Below are 8,099 nucleotides of genomic sequence, written 5' to 3'. Positions count from 1 at the left end.
GCACCCACCCAGCGCCTACTCACAGGTCTCCCTTTGAGAGCTCTCCGAGTAGCATCTTCTTCCTCAGATGACAAGCTGTGCCATGTGGCTCGAGCCATGACCTGCCCGCTCTCCCCGCAGAGCACTGAAGTACGCACAGCTCTTCTGGTCTTCTTCCCAACAGCTGAAGGCTCACTCGTCTCGGCAGCTCCTACCAAGGACAGGAAGTACAATTCCCGCCTGTGAATGGTCTCCGTGGCAAAGTGTGTTGGCCACAGGGCTAAGCAAGCCCTCTTTCCTGCTCGGAGGGCACACGTGCAAGAGCCCAGAACAACCGTTCAGAAGAGCGTCTGCCTGAACGAACGCCTCACAAAGGACGCAGCAGCTGTGACTTAGGTGCAGTTTTGTCACCAGCAAGCACAAGGCGCCTGTTCCACAGCTGAGAGCAAACACGCTGGCTCCTGTTGACATGACTGGAGAAATCTGCCTCTAGATGTGTGTTAGCCTCACGCAGTCTCTTAGCTGACTTGAGCTGTTCTTCTGGCTGCCTGGCTGTTTCTTCTTTCCCAGCTGCTGCTGTTCTCGCTCAGCCTGCTGCAGGAGGCCCTTCTCCTCTTCAAGAGCCTCAAGCTTCTCCATCCTCGGCGCAATCATGGCAAGAAACCTTCACAGACAAACACAGATGGCTCAAACACAGCACCTGCAGCTCTCTTGCCCAGACCATTTCCTCTTTTGCCACTGGCATCATCCTGCTGTGGGGGCCCCGCCTCAAGCGCCCCAAGCACCTCCCAGCTGCCTTGGCCAAGCTCCACACACTCATGCTGCCACTCGAGGCACAGTCAGCATCTGCACCCGCTTGACTTAGGCAGCGTTTCCCGGAACACAAAGCTCCAGCCAGCACCACGCGGAAAGGCCACAGGCCCACTCCTGGAGCAAGGCTTACTTGTCTTGTCTCTTACCTGGCCCTCATCTCCCTCTCTCCATCTCTCAGCCTCTCGCTTTGCTCCCGCAGGAGCCACTCTCGGAGGTGAGCAATGTCCCTCCCTTCTGGCACTTTGGGGGCACCCTTTAGTTGCCCTGCTGGGCAACGGCCTTGCCATGGTGCCTGTGGCTTTCTGCCAAGACAGCAAGGCCCAGCAGTGCTGTAGGCATGTAAACAGCTGCTAACAGCTTCCCCACAGCTGCCCAAGCACTCACATCTCTGCTGTTCTCTGCTGACCCACACCATCAGCAAGCCCTGCAGCTGAGAGAGGGCCATGGTGGGACAGGGCACGGGCACCAGACGCTGCCCTTGCCCTTGCCCACCAAAGGCAGCTGGAGTGAGGGGGAGCACAGCCCTCTGCCATGTGCTTCCCTTCATGTTCTTCTCCCCGCAGATTGTTCAAGAGTCCGAGCAATCTCCCTCCCTCCTCTTGCTGGCTGCTACTTCTCAGCACCCGTCTCAGAAGAACAACTGGAGCCTCGAGTCACACACCTCCCTCACCACTCGCCTTGCCCCAGCTGCCCGCCACAAGCTTTACATGCATGCGTCTCCGCCGGGCTCCTCTCTGGGAAGGGGGCTTTGGAGCCACTGCAGGGACGGGCTCTCTGGAAAGCTGCTGGTCCATGCAGGGCAAGGCATCTCATATGCTCACACAGTAGTGCTTTCAAACCTCCGAGGTTTAGACTTCTTCCTGGCTCAGCACTCAGCTTGGCTCTCAATTTTGCCCTAAGGAAAGCTTTCTCTACTCTAGAGACCCCTCATTCGAGAAACAGCCCAGGCTCTACAGCGTCAGCCTTGCAGTTATCTACTGATGCTGTGTGGAAGTGAGGAGCTATTTACGGAGGCATTTCAGAAGACGTGCCGTTCCTCCACTGAAATGGACTTGTCCGTTCCTGCAGCCAGTGTTGCAGGTGGAAGGAGCCCTGCAGGGCTGGGGGCAGGAAACAAAAGACAGCCCACCCCCACCCTCTGCCCCAAAAGTCATCATCCTACGCAACCAGGAAGAAATGTCAGAAACCTCCACACCAGCAATTCCGGCTTTGGGCTGAACCTTCCAAGTGAAGAGTTCAAGCCTCACGGTTCATACTCAGCCAACCTCCAGGCCACTGTACACAGTGTCCTCAGGGGCAGCCAGTCCTGAGGGACGCCTGGAGTAACACTGCCTCCAGGCAGTACCTCTGTTGGGGAAGAAGGTATTGGCACCTGAAGCAAAGAAGACACTTTGCACATTTCCCTAGCACAGAAGGCCCAGCATTTGTAAATATACAAAGAAGGAAAGCAGGAGAAGTTTTCACTCTCCCCAGAGGACACCTTCCCTGGCCTCCGCATGCCTTGCCACCTGCTGCACGCAGGGCACCAGCTGTGCCCTTGCACGGTGCCAGAAGTCAGGCTGGCAGTGGCCATGGCAAGCACAGGCACGGGCAGAGACCAGTGGTGTGACAAACGCTCCAGGACTCCTTTCAAGAGCCTTCCTGCAGCGACCCTCCGCTGGCACTTCTCCCTCCTGTGCCACCAGGCTCCGGTCATGCCCGCCGGTCTCCCAGCGAGCGGCACTACAAGAACTGCATTGCCACTTTCCCGTGCCACTGTCCAGCTGGTGCCAGGCCATCCCAGGGCCTGCCTGCAGCCCTCGCCTGCCCTTGGCTTGCAGGAGAGTTCAGAGCACATTCCCCAGTGGCTGTGGCAGTTGCTGCATCCCCAGTGTCTGAAGCTTCAACCCAGACAGACCTTCTCACAGCAGGTGCTGCTCCACAGGTGTCAGGCTCCAGGGAGTGCCTAGCGCTGACAGACAGCTCTCTTGTGCAAGGTGTGCTGTGGTTGATCAGTTATATCTCATAGAAGGAGAAAGGCTCTTACTCCTCCTCAAGACTTACCCTTGAGGAACAAGTTTAGCGCCCTCCAAGCTGAGGAGGAGCTGGGCACGGCTCCAAGGGAGGCAACTGGCCTGACAGACCCCGTGCCATGAGGGAACACCCAGAAGAAGCAGCGAGTGATTGTTGCGGGTGACTCCCTGCTGCAGGCGACAGAGGCACCTATCTGCCGACCTGACCTCTTGTCCAGAGAGGTTTGCTGCCTGCCAGGGGCTCGAAGAAGAGATGTCATGGAAAGACTGCCAAGGCTTGTCCATGCATCGGACTACTACCCTCTGCTGCTCTTCCATGTGGGCACTAACAACACGAAAGGCAAATTGGAAACCATCACACAGGACTCCAGAGCTCTGGGGATGGTGGTGAAGGGTGTGGGAGCCCAGGTCGTTTTCTCCTCAATCCTGCCTGTGAGGGGGAAGGACGGGAGGAGGAGTAGATGAGCTTTCCAAGTTAACAACTGGCTGCGCCGCTGGTGTTGGCAACAGGGCTTTAGTTTCTATGGCCATGGAACCCTGTTTGAAGATCAACAGCTGATGAAGAGCGATGGGATCCACCTCACTAAGCGGGGCACACGTGTCTGTCTTTGCCAACAGGTTGGCCAGCCTGGTAAGGAGGGCTTTAAACTAGGCAAGATGGGGGAAGGGGAGTGGTGCAGAGACAGGGTAGTCAGTAAAACACCACTCAAGTCAGGATGCCTCCAGCGGGTGCATGCAGCCAGGGGAGACAGCATGCAACATGGCTATGGAGGATCCTCTTGCACCTCTCCTGGGAAGCTTGCATGCTTGACTGGCTCTCTGAAATGCCTGTACACCAATGCACGCAGCATGGGGAATAAACAGGAAGAGTTAGAGATCTGTGTGCGGTCGCAGGGCCATGATCTCATTGCAGTTACAGAGTCATGGTGGGACAGTTCACATGACTGGAATGCGGTCATGGACGGCTATGTGCTTGTTAGGAAAGGCAGGCTAGGAAGGTGAGGTGGTGGAGTTGCTCTTTATGTGAGGGAGCAACTAGAACGTATGGAGCTCTGCCTCGGGGTGGATGAAGAGCAAGTTGAGAGCTTATGGGTAAGGCTTAAAAGGCAGGCTAGCATGGGTGACACAGTGGTGGGGGTTTACTACAGGCCACCTGATCAGGAAGAAGTCGTCGATGAGGCCTTCTACCAACAGCTGGAAGTAGCCTCCTGATCACAGGCCCTGGTTCTCATGGGGGACTTCAACCACCCTGACATCTGCTGGGAAGAGAGCACAGCTAGGCACAAACAGTCAAAGAGGTTCCTGCAGAGGATTGAGGATAATTTCTTGACCCAGGTGCTGGAGACGCCACCAAGGAGAGGTGCACTGCTAGACCTTGTACTAACAAACCAAGAAGGTCTAGTTGGAGAGGTGAAGGCTGGGGGCAGCCTTGGCTGCAGTGACCATGAGATGGTGGATTCAGGATCCTACGAGGAGGGAGCAGGGCAATAAGTAGGCTCGCAACCCTGGACTTGAGGAGAGCTAACTTTGGCCGCTTCAGGGACCTACTTGGAGGAATCTCATGAGGTAGGGCCCTAGAAGGAAGGCAGGTCCAAGAAAGCTGGTTAATATTCAAGCATCACCTCCTCCAGGCTCAAGATGGGTGCATCCCTCTGAGTAAGCAGTCCAGCAAAGTGGGCAGGAGACCTGCACGGAGGAGCCAGGAACTCCTGGCAAAACTCCAACAGAAGAAGGAAGTCTACAGAATGTGGAAGAGGGGACAGGCCACTTGGGAGGAATACAGGGACGTTGTCAGAGCGTGCAGGGATGCGACAAGGAAGGCTAAGGCCCATTTGGAATGAAATCTGGCAAGGGATGTCAAGGACAACAAGAAGGCCTTCTTCAAATACATCAATAGCAAAAGGAAGACTAGGGAAAATGTGGGCCCGCTGCTGAATGGGGCGAGTGCCCTGGTAACAAAGGATATAGAGAAGGCAGAGTTACTGAATGCTGCCTTTGCTTCAGTCTTCACTGCTAAGGCCAGCCCTCAGCAATTCCAGACCCTGGGGACAAGAGAGGAAGGCTGGAGAAAGGAAGACTCTCCCTTGGTGGAGGAGGATCGGGTTAGAGAGCTTTTGTCCAAACCTGACATCCATAAATCCATGGGCCCTGATGGGCTGCACCCACGAGTGCTGAGGGAGCTGGCGGATGTTATCGCTAGGCCACTCTCCATCCTCTTGGAAAGGTCCTGGAGATCAGGAGAGGTGCCTGAGGCCTGGAAGAAAGCCAATGTCACGCCAGTCTTCCAAAAGGGCAAGAAGGAGGAGCCAGGAAACTACAGGCCTGTCAGCCTCACCTCCATCCCGGGAAAGCTGATGGAACAGCTCCTCCTGGAGGTCCTCACTAAGCATGTGGAGGACAAGAAAGTGATCAGGAGTAGTCAGCATGGATTCACCAAAGGGGAATCGTGCTTGACCAACCTGAGAGCCTTCTCAGATGGACTGACTGGCTGTGTGGATGAGGGTAGAGCAGTGGATGTTGTCTGCCTGGACTTCAGCAAGGCTTTGGACACTGTCTCCCATCACATCCTCCTAGGTAAACTCAGGAAGTGTGGGTTAGATGAGTGGACGGTGAGGTGGCTTGAGAACTGGCTGGATGGCAGAGTTCAGAGGGATGTGCTCAGTGGTGCAGAGTCAAGTTGGAGGCCTGTAGCTAGTGGTGTCCCCCAGGGCTCAGTCCTGGGTCCAGTCTTGTTCAATGTATTCATCAGTGACCTGGAGGAAGGGACAGAGTGCACTCTCAGCAAGTTTGCTGATGATCCTAAACTGGGGGGAGGGGCTGACACACCACAAGGCTGTGCTGCCATTGAGAGGGAGCTGGAGAGGCTGGAGAGCTGGGCGGAGAGGAACCTCCTGAAGTTCAACAAAGGCAAGTGCAAGGTCCTGCACCTAGGGAGGAATAACCCCAGGCACCAGTACAGGCTGGGGGCTGAGCTGCTGGAAAGCAGCTCTGCACAGAAGGACCTGGGAGTGCTGGTGGACAACAAGTTAAGCATGAGGCAGCAATGTGGCCTTGTGGCCAAGAAGGCCAAAGGTATCCTGGGGTGCATTAGGCAGAGTGTTGCCAGCAGGTGGAGGGAGGTGATCCTGCCCCTCTCCTCAGCCCTGGGGAGGCCTCCCCCTGGAGTAGTGTGTCCAATTGTGGGCTCCCCAGGACAAGAGAGACATGGCAGTACTGGAGAGAGTCCAGCGGAGGGCTCCAAAGATGATGAGGGGACTGGAGCATGTCTCCTCTGAAGAAAGGCTGCAAGAGCTGGGCCTGTTCAATCTGGAGAAGAGAAGACTGAGAGGCGATCTCATCAGTGTGTACAAGTATCTGGAGGGGGGGGGATGTCGACAAGATGAGGCCAGTCTCTTCTCCGCGGTGCCCAGCCACAGCACAAGAGGCAATGGGCACAAACTGAACCACAGGAAGTTCCATCTAAACCTGAGAAAAAACTTCTTGACTGTGAGGGTGACAGAGCACTGGAACAGGTTGCCCAGAGAGGTGCTGGAGTCTCCTTCGCTGGAGATACTCAAAACCCGTCTGGATGTGACCCTGGGAAATATGCTCTAGAGGACCCTGCTTGGAGCAGGGAGGTTGGACTAGATGATCTCCAGAGGCCCCTTCCAACCTGAACCATTCTGTGATTCTGTGATTGCGAGTGGCCGGGCCGCAGGGCTGCAGCGGAGCCAGAGCTGGGCCATGGGCACAACTCCGTGGCCCCGGTGGGGCTGGTGCCGGGCTGCTGCCAGCCCAGGAGCAGATTCTGTGATTCTGTGATTTGCAAAAGGATGACTCCCCCATGCCCTCACACTGACCTTTGTCCCCGTGGTCACGGAGCAGCAAGCGGGACAGACCTTAGGACCCTGGGAATCCCCTTCCCCTCACAGCCCACTGCCCTTTCCTTTAAACACCTTGGTTAGGTTCAAGCTGGTTTACAGGTTGCCTAAGAGTCAGACCCAGTCATAATGTTAGCTTCAAGTGCAGTGGTTACCTTCACGCACATACGAGAACTCTGGTGAGGCCCTGCTGGACCCAACCAGCTGGTAGACGTGTGTGCTTGCTGCCTGAAGGCGTCATGGTTATCAGCGTTATAATGCAGTGCCTGATGCACACACTCACATGCTCTCCTGCTGCAGAGACTACTTAATAGGATTAGGGCTTTTGCCCTATTTGATTTTTTTTTTCCACACACTCACTCACTCTCTCACATTAGTCATTGCCCTCGTGTTTGCCAGTAAGCTTCTTCAATGGTCTGCAATTCTCCCTGAGTGCAATCTCACACAGACATCGTGTGCTGAGGCTGCCTGAGCGGCCCCTTCACTTTGTTCCTAACTCATGGTCCCACGGTCCGGGATGCCAGGCTGTGCCTTGTACCTGCTGCCAGCGAGCCACACGCTGCCTACCTGCTGCCGGACGGCATGGCCAGCAGCAGGGTCCTTTGCCGGCGTTTCCTGGTGCTGGGATACCCGCGCTAGTTCTTTCCAGGTTGTATTAGTCTTCTGTAATGTCTCACATTTGTTCTCCACTTGTGCAGTGATTAAACGCTGTAATTTCTTTTCTAAATGCTTTTCTAAACCATTTTCTCCATTTCAGCTTCCTTCCCATCGCTGTGGGCTTCTTCTAGGAGATTTTCAGCCTCCTCCAGTTTTTCCAAGGCTGCCTAAAGGCAAGCTGCCTAGTAGCCAGCACATGGCATCTTGGCCCTTTCCTGTCTTTAACTTATTCATATTCCTCCATTTATCATGCTCATTCCAAATTGCATCCCGATCTCTGCCATGGTTCCCTACCCACTGCGAGTCCCACTTTGGGTTTTTCCACCCCTCTGCCTGAAAGCTCTCAGCAAGGCCGTTTCCAGGCTTCTTGAGCGTTATGATCTCGGGAGGACGGCATGGCTAACGTATCAGAATCCCACTTCTGACATCAAATATGTGACGCGCCACTAGAGGGGCGCCTGGGAGTCTTTCAGATTCCGGGGTTAGTTGCACTGAACTCGGGAGATCGTCATTTGTCAGATATAAGAGTTTATTAGAGCTAAGTGGTTCTACACATATGATGGGACACTGGACAACACTAAACAATTAACACCAGACAATCTACAGGGATAACAAAGCCAAAAAGTATAGTAAAGAACTAAACATGGAATACATCTATCAGAGCTCTATAGTTAAGCCACGGATGTGCAGTACAAAGACTGTACTCAGATGCACGATATAATAACCGCTCTCGCCCTTTCCTTGTCCTTATGGGCCACCCCTCCGGTATAGTTTTCCC

This window comes from Struthio camelus, chromosome 18 (assembly GCF_040807025.1).
Source record: "Struthio camelus isolate bStrCam1 chromosome 18, bStrCam1.hap1, whole genome shotgun sequence".
Taxonomy (NCBI): Eukaryota; Metazoa; Chordata; class Aves; order Struthioniformes; family Struthionidae; genus Struthio; species Struthio camelus.
Note: the sequence above shows the minus strand (reverse complement) of the source record.